Raw genomic sequence first — 13,924 nt, forward strand, 5'->3', positions numbered from 1 at the left:
TGGAGCGCCAGTGGGACTGCTGGCAGACCTGGATTTCCACCTTGCCCTGTGCTAGTGTCAAACTCTCTAGACCCCTGGCCTTCAAATGAACTAGAGATGGTGGTGTAAGTGCAAGGAGGTGAGGGACCAATACGCTGTGATCCTGCCTGAAATGAACCTGGAGGTTTGATGAATACTTGGAGAGAGAAGTGAAAGCCAGAAAGACCTGCACCCTGATCTGAAAACAGAGACACAAAGGCTGATGTCAGATGAAACTTGAAGGAAAATGTATATTGCTTGCAATTTTATTTCTTAGTAGGCTTAAATCATTCTCTTAACTCAAACAAACACTATACACCAATCTGTTACTTTTCTCCTCTATAATGCTTGTGCCTGGAGTCTTTTGTAACTTATTCCCTGCTACAGCTTTAAAGAAATTGAGCATATACACCCTCGCTACTAAATCAGCTCATCTATCTGTCACACTCAGTGCAACTTGGAAATTATCCGCAGTTCAAGAGATGCTACACTAGCTTTTCCAATCACTGCCACTGCATCCTTTCGTATGGAGTGACTTGTTGGGGAATGAGTCAAGAATAAGAAATGTGAGCCTGGCATACTGCTGCAGCATATTTCTTGACCTCCCTCCCTTCATACGCCCTCACACATGCTTTGTTCCCATTCTTCTAATGGCATTGTCTTTCTAAGAAGCCAAATTGATGAAAAGAACTGTGAAAGGGAGCAGCAGCTTTAAAATGCTTCACTTACTCTTATTTCTTTGTTGCTTTTCTTTAAGATCTCGTCCTTGGGCATTTAATGGAAAAAAAAATCAGAGATCAGAAAATTACTGTGAGCCCCTTTTCTCTGTCCCCTTTGAGCTGAAAAAGCATCTTGCCAAGGGGAAGAGAAGTCCTGCAGAGGTAGGTAAAACTGAATGGTAAGTGGATCAGCACTGTACTTCCCTGTAGGCCCTCGAGTATTGCTGCCAGTTGTCACGAAGCTAGACAATAATTCTTACTAAGAGGAAATCCCCAAATCCCATTTCTTGATGGGCTCTTTTTATTCCTTCATTGAACACGTCTTGATACAGATGATGTTCTGGCTCAAAAGATTGAGTTTGGATTCTGTGCAAAGCCATTGCAGAAACCTACCCTGGGTGCTGCAGGAAAACTTTTCTGTGGGAATCTCCTTTCTGTACCGGTGGTGTGTTAGTTCAGTGACAGAATAACTGTTTTGCAAGTGAACCTCTTGATTTCACTGTTACTGCTATTGAACTTACATTGCACACCGTCATTAATTACTTGCCATCTCATAAGAAGCCCTCAGGAGCCTGATTCTCCACTGCCTCACACTTCATGTAATCATCTACGTCTGTGGAAAGCGAGTGCAAAACACTATCATACAGCTGCAAGCAGAAAGGTCTGACTCAGGCTGTGTTCCACCACCTTCTTCCACCAGACAGAGCAGTGGAGGATGAGACTGAAAAGCTTCAGAGAGGTTATATACGCACACTGCTCTTGTTTGCACAAAACAAACAGCATTGGTTCACCTTTTTGCTTTTGACTTAAGGATCCCTTCTTGAAGGCCAGTTGGTAGGGAAATCTCATTATGCCTGCAAAGCAGCATTAGTGTTTGGTGCTGTGCAAGGCAGAAGAGGATGCTGCCTTGGTGGTTGAACAGTGGCCAAAGGAGACTCCAGTGTGATTCGCTTTCTATTCAGGTCTCCCAAGATGACAAGCCGGAGCCACTTTTGCAGCAGCAGAGCCTACGCTGTTACATACCTGGTGAGATGGTGGTGGGATGCAGAGCCTGGCCCCACCTGATCATCCATTGGTGCCACTGGCAAAGCAAGAGGACAGACTCTCCTGCCTCTCACAGCAGTCTCCTGGAGTTTTTTAAATCTCATCACCAGCTGCACAAATTGCTGCAGATGCTGTTTGTAGTAGGAGGCTGCCACAGACATGCTACGTCTTCCATGTGCCATGCACATGGGACATGCAGTTTGCCCATGGCCCTTTGTGGGGTGGCAGGCATTCCCTGTTGCTGCAGCCCTGGGAGGCTGCTGCGGTGTGCCAGGTCCCCCTCCATCCCCATGTTTCATCCCAGCAGAGCAAGGCACCCCTCACCAGTTGGATTTCTAGGCACAAGAATGGCATATTAACATGAGCATCACTAGCAGGCCTGTGGATGGGGGAAAGGCCATGTCCCAGGGCACCTGAAGGAGAAGATGGATGGGGTGATGTAGAAGGAGACGAGACCATGCTGTGTGGCCAATGTCACCTCGAAAACAAAGGGTGTGAGAGTAGGACAAGGTGAGAGATGCTGCAAAAGAGAGAGGAGATGACATTTGTGCAGAAAAACTGCTTTTGTTTCTTTGCCATTTCACAGGCAGTGTGTCTATTGAATGTGGCTTTTGCTGCCAAAGGACTTGTCATATTACATTAGGTTTAGCAACTTCTGCTGTGGCAAAGTGTGCAGCGTCTCTCTTCACATAAAGAAAATATTTTCACAAGTCTGTTCAACCTGCTAACTGTGATTACAGACAGTTGGCCCCTGACATGACATTTATTGCTCCAGCTTCCAAGTGAGATCCTCACAGCACTGCCCAGCCAGCTACCTGAAGAGCACATATGTGTGTGGAGACCTTAAACAAGTTTCTGCTAATGACTTCACTTTGTACCCTTTTAGTAGGTCTTTAGCAGCTTGATAGAAAAGATGTTACACTACAGTAGTACAAACAAGAGCTCAAAGAGCATGTGCAAGCTAGACAATGTTGCCAAATCTCCTCTTTTTATGCTCACCTTCAAATTATATCTGTTCTCTGCTGCAAGTGCTCTTTGCATGCGTATTTCTACACTGCTCAGCAATATTCACCATAAATGGCAACTACTGGGGGCGGGGAAGATCTAAGAAATCATTGCCTACCTCTTGTGAGAGACAATCTCATGCAGAGTGAAAAGACAAGAGGGTAAGAAATTACACGAAAACTAGGGCTGTGCAAGAAGGCAAGGTGTGCTGACAATGGCCACTAAGAAGAGATTGACCTAGCTGGGTCTCATCATCAAGGAGTCCAAGAAAAAACTGGCCAGGAGAAAGTTTGCCATGAAAGAAAAACAAACGAACCCCTCAAAACCCAAAGCAGAGTAAATGAGCAAAGCACATACTTCCCTGTAGGTTATGCTGATCGTGTTCACAGCTCCACTGGAAACAACTGCCAAGAGACTGACTTCTGACACCACTGCATCCAGTAACTGTTCAGGCTACTGCAAGACCTATGTATCTATTTTCCCCGCATTTGTAAAAAAAGGAAGGATAATGAAGCCTTGGTCAGGACAAAAGAATATCATCTGGCAATCGTCTGGTTATTAATTATTGTTAAGTGAGAGGGGATGAGCTATTTTAAATTGGATTATTTTAACTGTTTTGTGGGAGTTGCCATCATTTAAAAATGTGTTAAATGGCCTGGATTTTAGCCTTCACTTTCTTTTCATGTACAACATACTTGTAGGGCCTGAATTCTTAGATGACTTTCCCTATGCTGTTTTACTTTTGGCAGGTCAATTTGCTTTATTCTTTTCCAAACAGAAATTAAGCTTTGGCCGAGGGAGGAACAGAGCAGAATGCAGCCTGCTGCAACAGCTTGTAGTGAGTTGGAAAGAACTCTGTGTTATAGATGAGAGCTGAGCAAATACCCTTCTTTTTTTTTTTTTTGTTAATTTTACTGTCTTATTTTTAAACTTGCATGTGCATCTGCCAGCAGCACTGCATCTTGTGATAATATTCCTATTAAGCAGGTGGATGTATTGTGAGCACAGAAAATTTAGTTCCATTTCAGTTAAGGGTATCCTCTTTAGTGATTAAGTTTCTTCTATTTCTTCCGCTGGACTGGGAATTAAACTGATTCTGTGGCATCAGCCTGAACACGCTCCCTCACAATTTTGTCTTCTATCATGTCAGAAAATTATTTTAAAAAAGGCCATATAGGACTCAATGGCAGGCTCTCATAATTTCTTTTGCCAGTCGTACACCCTTGACAATAAAACAACTTGTGCCCAGAAAGGATACGTAAGAGCTTTGCAGCTCTGTTCTGCTTTCCTTGTTCACTCTTTTAAAGTCATCCCTTTCATACTCTGCTTGTACTGACATCAACTGAAGTGGGGCTGGATAAGCGACAAAAGATGGGTATCAATACACAAGGATGGAGAGCTCACACTCTGAAACAAAACCATTTTCCCTCCTTCTCTCCCCACAGCTCAATCCAAAGAAATCATCTCAGAGCAGCCTCCCCTGATGTTGAGATCCTTTCCTGGAGATTTCTAACGTGCTGCAGTAAGAAACGTTTCCCAAGACCCTCCATAGGTCCCCACGGATTTTTCATGGTCCAGTCTTGGTTAAAATAAAAAGCATATTCAGGGGGAATGGCTAATGCTCTGCCTGAATACGACATGCCTGTTGGAAAGTTTGTGATGTGGTACACTAACTCTCTGATTTGTTTGGCCGTGTGAAAACCTTTTAAGCTGGCTCTGGAAATTCACCCCCGACGCCTCTTCTGGGGCTTGTACTTTTATTTTTTCCCCATTTCCTCAAATCTTTCTCTTGTTTCTAAAGAGTGCCATCGTCCGTTCCTGAGCCCTCAAATCCAATTACCAAACAATGTACAAATATATGGCTGAGCGTGGTCTATGGGAACAGCTGCAAAATTGCTAATATTAGGTCTAATTTAGCTACAATAAATTAGCAAGTGTGTGGAAGCAAAATGATGACAGCATAATTATAACAAAAGTCGATGTGTTGAAGTATATGGATGACAATACATACTAATTTTAGTGAAAAAACGCACCAAATGAAATGCATGCAACGAACAGACGGGACTAATAGCTCAGACACATATACTTAATGTGACCAGTCAGTGTAAAAACAAAAAGATAGATGAAGCTGTTCAGAACCTAGTGCTAACAAGCAGTGTAGTCTGAAACCATTAACTGTCAGGGGTAATAACACTCAAAGTACTGAAGTGCAGTAAAACAGCAGCACTTTTCTCGGGATGATGTGCTGATGTACAAGCACACACCTGTGAAGAGGGTACTAAATCTATCCTTGCATTTATTACTATGGAGGGAGGAAAAACAACACTAATAATGTAAAGTATAAACGAAAATAGCAGACAGCAGAGAGTGACATTTGCATGGTCCCAGTCAGCTTGTTAGCTGAAGTGGGTTTTAATTAGCTATTTTCCAGCAAGCAAACGAGCAAATTAGTGGCAGCCATAAACAAGCAGAGACAATCAGGCCCAAAGAAAAAAAAAAGAAAGAAAAGATCGGACCTTTTTCGGTGTGTTTTCCTGTCACAACTACAATGCCTTCATGCTTCAGCTAAATATTTCTATTAACCTAAAGAATGTGGAAAACCGAAGACCTTGGCAATGGTGCGATTTCCCAAAGTGGCTCAAAACATGATGTTAATAGTACCTCAGGGACTAAAAGCCCTGCTCTGAACAAACCTACCCTCTGCATCAAAGGGTAAAGCTTGGGCCTCCCGTGCATAGCCTCAGGGGTCTGGTGCACCTGGCTTTGCCCGCCCTCCTGCTGAAGACTGTCCTCTGCTCTTGGGACCACGGGGCTCCAGTGCTGTGCCTCACTCCTGCCCTGGATGAGGAAGAGCAGGTGCTTCAGAAAGTGCAGTGCAGGGTATAGGTGCGCTGCTCTCCATCTTCACCTTCACACTGCAACAGACGTGAGAAAAGCAATGGCCAGTTGAGACCAAACAGGTGCCAAAAGCAACCAGCTACTCTTGCTGCTGAGGAAGAAAGCTATGGCTCTGCAAAGGCAGCAGGAGACAGAAACCACTGAGGAGGGAAGAGGTGAGCAGCAGAGGACAATCCCTGGTGCTAAACTACCTTGCTAAGAGAAGATGCTTATTTGTGTAAGGATAAGGATGGAGCCCCTGGCAGATAATATGGATTCCGGCAGTAATGAACAAACCCACTTTTGGTGCTTCTTTTATTACCATAGTACTACCGGCTGCATAATGAAACCTGCCCCGCTGTTACTGTAACATGGAGATGAAGATCCTTCACAGCCTGGTCAAGTAAGGCTCAAGGTTAAGCAGTTTACTGCAGTACTTTTGTTACTGAACTGATTATATTAACAATCAGCCATAATGAAAAACATGGCAAGCTTATCCCTTGAGTCAGACATGTTTACCCTCCTGTTCCGTCTGATTTTAAGAAATGCTGATGTTGCAAAGATAAGAAACCAAATACAACAGGGCAAATTACTTCAGCTCTTAGGTTTTATACCTGAAGAATTTAGGTACATTCAGCGTAAGATACAAGTGTGCAAAGTCAGAGAGCAGTAAACAGCTACTAGAGGTAGTTGCTGGGCAGGAGGATTTGGGGATCTGAGCACTAATCTAGACCTGGAGAAACTGAAGTTCATATTTCACTCTATGAGAGACTTCTCCCATGACCATGGGTGACACAAGCCGTCTGTCTGGAGATAGCAGTGCTTCTGCCTTAGGAGTTTGCTGCAAAATGTTCATTAAACACTGCATAGGGCTCTGATATTGTGGAGAAGGGGCTAATTACCTGGAAGTGAAAATGCCCTAATAAAAATTAATCTTATTTATGCATCACTATTGGTACATGTGGCACTAGCGAAAGACATTGCAGCAGGCTTTCAGTTGGTATAAATTATCAGGAAGCTGCAGGAGAGACTCTCTTGCATCCCTGTCCTTGTCTTGTGCCAAGGGTATTACAGTCTAATTAATACAGATAACATGAGCGCAGACGCTTACCTGTTGGGCGCAGTTGGAATACTAACACAAGGGGAGGGCTGGAGAAAGGCTCTTGAAGAAGGTTTATTTTATTTAGTTCATTTGTTTAGTAATGTTTTGACGGTCAGAAAACCCTGGCAATGAGTAGAGCCCAAGAGGCAATTAGTAATGGGGCAGAAAATATAATGAGCCAAAAAATGAATTAACTTGAGCAGACTAGGCACAGACACAAGGGGCCAATGCTTTTTGCTAGTTTATAACCCCTGCCCCTCCACTGGATTCAGAAAAGTAGGATGAGGTGTGATTTAACATAGAAACAGCTCGCAAGACATTTCCTACCGCACTCAGGGTAGCTCTTTGCCACAAAAAGCACTGCCGATGCGCCTGCAGGCAGGCAGCCTCACTCAGCTCTTGCTTAGAGTGAGTCTCTACCTATAAAGTTTCCTGCCATTACCACCACTGCTGAGGAGTGTAGATCACCACCATACCCAGGAAGAGGGGACAGACAGGGGTACCCTGTCAGACAGGAGCTCCAAGCATTGCCCCTGCCCAGCAAGCAGGGCAATGACAGGAGTGTAGTTTGTTCAGTACAATGATGAGCCATACACAGGCAATCTCTCTTTTGCTGATTTTTTGCTCCCTTTGCCTCTTCAGACTTTCTTTTGTTCCTCTTTTTTTTTTTCTTTGAGGGCTTTCAGGTATTAGCAAACATACATGCTTTGAATTAGGATTCAGTCTTTGGTTCTGAATCGTGGACTGGTACTGTTTTCAGCTTATAGGAAACCATAAGAACTTTCACCACATTCAAACTGCTTACACATGTTTTTTTACAATGAACTTGTTTCCCTGTCTCTGACAGCTGTATGTGAACACTGGGGTGGGGAAAATCAGGCAATCTCTTTTGCAGGTACACACATGTGGTAACTATCTAGCATTCACACGAGGACACAAGAGGTAACCATCACCCCAATTGTCACGTTAGCCATCATGTTAGCCATTAGAATCAAAGATAACGATTCCTAGTTTAGGGAGCTACTTGACTGAATCGCAGAAAAACACAACTGCCCCCAAGTGTGTGCTAGAATGATTTTCAATGCATGCTGCAGTTCTGCAATGCACAGTCCTATATGGCCCATAAGCTTTGTCCTGAGGGAGATAATTCCAGAAAAAAAAAAAAAAACAAAAAACCCAAACCCCAAAGTTGTTACGTGGAGTGCAGGAAGGGAAACTTTGAGGAGAGAAAAAAAAAGCAAAATAAAAAATGCTCATATCATTTTAATTCTCTTCTTGCATGGGTAGTTCAATGTCAAATGAAAGCACAGGAAAGCCACAAAGCACACACACACTTCAACACCACACCTTTCTTTCTGGGTCATGCCCAGTGCTATTTCATCATGGCCAGGGGACTCTGGGGGAAGTGGGAGCAGAAGGGAAAGAAGAAAGAGGATCTTTAAAAGAACAGAACTGTTGAAAATTCAGAGCAAAGGAGTCAATTCATAGCTTTATCAGCATATAGCAAGTGGAAAAGCAAGATATTCCTCTTCAAAGAGGAAAGTCCCCAAATGTATAAAGGTCAAGATAAAGGGGCAGAATTTCTGCCTGGTTCCATGCAGCTCACGGCTGCTCTGACATTGTCTGGATCTTCAGTCTTTTTGGGGTGAAGCATCACTGAGCACAGGGAAGTCATGACCAGCTCCCTGAGCATCCAAATAGAAAAAAAGCAAGAGGTCTAATCCAAACCCTTGACACTTTATATCAACAACTGTAAATCTTTGCCTCAGCTCCTGCCGGCCTCAGAAGTTAAATGGAGAGAACTGTTCATTTCTCATGCCTATACTGCTCTGTTGCTTTTAGCGAAGTTGCAGATTGTAATTGAGAGTCTGGTAAGGATCCCTTTTCACTGAGTGATGTTACTATCTTCCTTGTTGGAACTCTTTCAGCCTTGTAATAGCTCTTTTTGAAGGACAGCCTGATCTACTTTCCAAAATCTTCTGCAGAAAATAAGTTGCATTCAGAACAAGAAATGAAGTTGAAATCCAAAGCCCACCACAACAATATCTCACCTCAGGACATGTCCTGACAATCCCTCTGCATGAGGATGCTTCAGCAGCAGAAGGAGAAACAGCTTTCAGCAAGGATCCTGACAGATAACAGACAAGAAGCCTTCCGCAGCTCAGGGAGGTTGGGAAAGCAGGAGACAAACAGCTCAGCATTCAGCCCCTCACAGGTCCAGCCTGAAGTGAGTGGGTTACCCCAACCTGGGCAGTGAAGCAAATTATACTAGTGAAACCTGTTCTCCTTGGCTTCTGTGTTTAAAACATTCCATACAGAAAGTAAAGATTAAATGGGAAAGGGGCTCTCTGCTCTCAGTTTACCTCCACTAAAGAGTTACCACTGGTCTCTGTGGTCTTGTCTAAACACAGTAGTGAGACACTAGGGTGTTCATTACCGCAAAAGAAAGACTGCACCACACATACATCAAAACTATTTCTTCTGTTTTTCTCTCCCTGTCTCTCTCATGACTTTCAATCCTCTTCTTTAAATTTAGTTCTGCCATTATTACTTGCACTGAGTGTATATTAGACACTAGATTATCAGGAATTAATGAGAGGGCTTAGCGAAGGCAGAAGAAGATAACGTAAGGGTCAGAGTGGCAGAACTGGATGCTAAATAGCAACTTCTTTATGAGTGGGTTTTGGAGACACAAATCTACCTTCAATTCTCACTGACTCTGGAAAGAGCTTCAAGAAACAAACTCTTGTGGCATGAACTTTTATCTCCAGATTGCTGTAAGAGAACAGCTGGTGGACAAAATCAAAGTCTAACAAGGCACATGCTAAAAACCACAGAGGTAAGGACGCATCATAGCTAGCTAGGTTGTTCCTAGTTTTGCTAAGCTATCATGGTCCTAATAGGTCAAGCCATGGTGTCTCTGGTGTTGGTCTAGTTAAAGGAAGCAGCTACTTCCTTTAAGGCAGGTGTCTGCCACAATGACAAAGAAATTGCCATCTTGGAATAGATAGTCCTTTTCTATAAGGGCTGTTTTGAGCTGTCTCTACTACTTTCAGCATATCAGTGTATCACAGTTAATTTGCTTTATGACAAGGCAGAAGATGCATTTCTGTTGGAATTGAACTGTGGCCAGGCTGACTGGCTAGAAATAAAAGCACCTGGCTTTCCTCTTTGCTTACAGTTTGGAAGAGTTAATCCAGTCACACGTTTCCATAGGACACAGACCAGACTGAACAAGTGTCTCTCCTTTCCCTTCCTGGTAGCTCCCCTTCTGAGAAAAAGGGGGAAGAACCAGAATTCTAAATACAAATGTGTCTCACAGGGTAATGGAGAGAAACCAAACATCTCCTCTTGTATCTTCTCCTTTTTGCTTGTTTTCACTCTTGAATGGGAAAAAGGGACTCATTTCAGTTACAGGAAAGTGGAGAGGATGCCTCAGGCTGATGTTTTGCAAATGAATGATGAAGCCCGGATATGAACTTAGGATCAGACTGTAGCTATAATAAACTACTCTCTGCATATGTGATTATTAGTAGCAGTGGGAATATGAGAAATTCATAGGCTGAGATACAATAAGATCCCTTAAACTCTCACCATTCTTCTGTAATTTAAATAGATTAAGGGTGTAAATCCCCTGGATGTAATCTCACGAGTACCTTTTCCTGGCAGTTCATACATAACCAAGAAGCGCTTCCCAGAGGTGCCATTTTCCTTCCCAGTATTTCCATCTTTCTGCATCTAGTTCCAGCATCAGGCACGGAGCATGGGAGGAACTAGGCAGAGCTAGAAACTCTTATTTTGAAACTGAATGATTTTCTTCAAAGACTGGGTGCAGCTGTATATCAGGAAAATCGTTGACACTCCTTGTAATTATTTAGTGCAGCCAGTTAACTTTTAATACCTATTTCTATTTCCTTTAAGCCTTTATCACAGAAAATACGTTCAGGTTTTTTTGCATCCAGGTATAACAATGATTTCCTTGTTAAAAATATATTAAGCCAGAAGACAGATAGGTGTTGGTTTTTTTTTCCCCAAAAAGAATAAAATAACTAAAAGAGGTTCAGGAAGAAGAAATAGGTTATAGGCACAGAAGCACTTTTTTTGCATTGCAAATACAGAAGATCAGATTCCAAACTACTGAATATGCTACAAACATAGAATAAAATTAATGGAAATACTGCTGCTGACTTTATTTGGCTTTGGATCACCCAAATGGATCACTATATATATATATATATATAAAAAGCAAAGAAGATACTGACATAAGCACAAAGGCTAGCCACAAGAACCAGAACTCTGGAATCTGGAAAATAGGTAAGCCATCCATATAAAAATATTCAGTGCTTCGTCATCTGCAAATATTTGCAGTGATGACTTTCTTAAAGGTTTTCAGATGATCTATGTATTCCCTAGGTCTCATCTGCTTTTCTGTCATGGCCTTAGTTTTATTCAAATGCAGCACACAGAAAAGAAACATTACCTTTTCCATTGGCTTGATTATGCCATTATATAAGAGACCAAAACTCATGGAAATGGGAAATGCAGAAGAAAAACCAGACCACAAAACAACACATGTGCTGGAATGACAAAATTGAAATAAAAAATAACAAATCAATTGCTAAAATTACTTTCTTGCTATTAGGTTTTAGGCAGCAATGGGCAAATAGGAAAAAAGAAATCTCATTCTAATTCTTATCTGAAGATAAGAATGATGAAATTTTTTGGATTTGTAAAGCTGTGTTGGCGTCTTGTGAATTCAGGTTTGCACAGAGTCAAGCAAGTCCATTCTTTGAGCCAGATAGTAATATTTCCTCTCCCTCTGGTTAAGTGTAAGGGATGATCAAAAAACCCAATCCTCTTTGAGAAAACTTCAATGGTGTTTCTGCATGAGAAGTTCTTAGAAAGGTGTTTCCTCACCACTTCCCCTGCTGCAGCCTGGTCTTCATCATGGCTTTGCCTGGAGCTCCTGAAAATGCTGAGCACACACTCGCTTCCTGCACTGCTTCAGATCATCACCATCAGTGGTCCTGGAGCTAATCACAGATCCAAAGAGCATACACACTGCTGAAGCACACTGCGGGTTCCTCTATCTGTCTCCTTCTATTTATTTTTTTCCTTACACATTCCTTGTGTTTTCTATGACATAATAATGGATAGAAAACATGCATATCAGATTACTATCTCAGAGTAAAGTGAGGCATAAAATTTTAGAAAGTTTTCCACTAAATTCTTAGTCTTTTGGTGCACTAAACATTTCTGCTATGCTGTGTTGATGATGATTAATAGAGGACCTGACACCAAACCAAACAAGATATAAGAACGGTACTCATTGTCCTTCTCTCAGCACATTTTTCTCTAAGCTCTTTCGAGATTAGAAAATAAATTGGTTTTCAGGACTTAGCTATTTCCAGTTGTTAAATCAAAAATTATATGAATCAAATTCTTGAGAAATATTGACAATAATCTCTCAGGAAACAAGAATTTTCAAGCTATGACTGAAAAAGAAGAGAGAGTTTCTGGTCTAACAGAAGAATGTGAAGACACAGCCGCTTCTTTTGAAGGACAGTGTGAAAATTCAGACAAGCCTCCATGCTGCTCCAAATCAGTGCAAAACAAAGCATACATTCAGGATTTTCTAGGGAAGGGTGTCAGAAAGAGCTGGAAAAAGAATCATCCTTCTGGAGTGTGGATAATAGGTTTTCTGAAGTGGTCTAAAGACAAGATTGATTCACATCCCAAGGCAGCGCACCTGGACAAGTGTAATTTCCTGGACATTAACTGTTAATAATGCCATGACTAGCATGGTAGCAGCAGATCACATCTGACCAGAGCAGCTGTGAGATAGAAGGGACCGGCTTTCCAGTTAAAACATTTAATTTATATTGTATAAATTGGAGCTAAGAGATGCTGTAAAACAAAAGGCCTTAACTGCTGGGAAACAAAGACAATGAAAGTAGGAGCACCATGTGAACTGCATCCTCAAGACACCTGGCCTCCTCCAGGAATCCTTAGACCTACAAAGACTTTTGATGACAATTTATGTCCCCACAGGGGTAACGAGAAGAGGGAAAAATCTCAGGATCACTGGGGGAGACAAGAACATGGGGACAAAGTTTACTCTAGCCTTTTTCTCTGTTTAAACAGCTGAAGGGACAATGCTTGACATTCTTAAGCCAGAAGGGACCTGAATGCTCATGTGGTCTGACCTCCCATGTAACACAGGTTAGAGAGAAGCATCCACCAGTTCCTGCATCCACCCAAGAAACCTGTTCTGAGGCGAAAGAAACTTCCAGGAGTGGCCAAACCCCTACCCAAACACAGAAGTCATTTTCCCAGCGAATTGCAAGCCAGAAAGAAGGAGAAAAGATGTTTTTCCCCCTTTTCAGGCCTTTCCTTTTTGCTTTCTCAGATACCTCAGGAGCTTCGTAGGAGTCAAGAGGCTTCTCCCAGCTCAGGTGTCTGTTGCATTAATGCAACACACTAGCTGGATGATCAGAAAAAAAAGCCCCTTTCCAAATTCTAAGTTTTGTATTCCCAGCAAGGTATCCTTTCCTCTGGCACCTCCTGCTACTCTCTCCCACTTGTCATGTCCCAACCCCTGACGCAAACATTTGTTTCTCTCACCAGAAAACTCCTTGTCAATCAACCTTAGGTCCCTTCCAGACTTTCAGCCCACCTCAGAGTCACATAAAGGAGCATCCAGTGTTGTGCAAACAACACTCACTGCTCCCATCTGGTCATCTCCATCCTGCCCCACAGCCACCCACTGGTCCCACTTCAGAGAAGCTGAAGTCAGCTAAAGAGGCCCTAGCACAGCTGTAAGTTCAGTTTCATCTCAGCCTTAACATTGGTTTCTGCTTGAAATGTACACCTGATTCGGTGGGAGAGCTGCTGCATTTCTGTCTCTCAAAAGCTCTGGTTCCTTTTACACATATAGCTTTCCTGTTAATGGGCTTTGTTCCTCCCTCCTCAGAGAAAACAAACTAGCCTCGGATCTCTGAGGACACTTCACCCAACACCCTTTAGGAAAGCTGTCACATCAGAGGCCACTTTGCATTTCAGTCCTGACTTCCCTGCCTGCACCTTCACACACGCAGAGAAAGGACAGGGACAAAACACTTAAGATTTCAAATCACTGACACAAATGTTCATAACACAA

At 42.6% G+C, this 13,924-nt stretch overlaps 1 long non-coding RNA gene across 1 annotated transcript; it reads left to right on the plus strand.

The window, feature by feature from the left end:
- Positions 1-410: 410 nt before the first annotated feature.
- On the plus strand, positions 411-7,086 carry LOC130607345 (uncharacterized). Its single transcript, XR_008974227.1, has 3 exons — positions 411-584; positions 776-899; positions 4,232-7,086. It is a non-coding gene; the product is annotated as an uncharacterized LOC130607345 (long non-coding RNA).
- The last annotated feature ends 6,838 nt before the right edge of the window (positions 7,087-13,924 follow it).

The sequence above is a fragment of the Pezoporus wallicus genome, unplaced genomic scaffold (genome assembly GCF_028554395.1).
Source record: "Pezoporus wallicus isolate ANWC-B61680 ecotype Strahan unplaced genomic scaffold, APGP_CSIRO_Pwel_v1 contig_5485, whole genome shotgun sequence".
In the NCBI taxonomy this organism is placed as follows: domain Eukaryota; kingdom Metazoa; phylum Chordata; class Aves; order Psittaciformes; family Psittacidae; genus Pezoporus; species Pezoporus wallicus.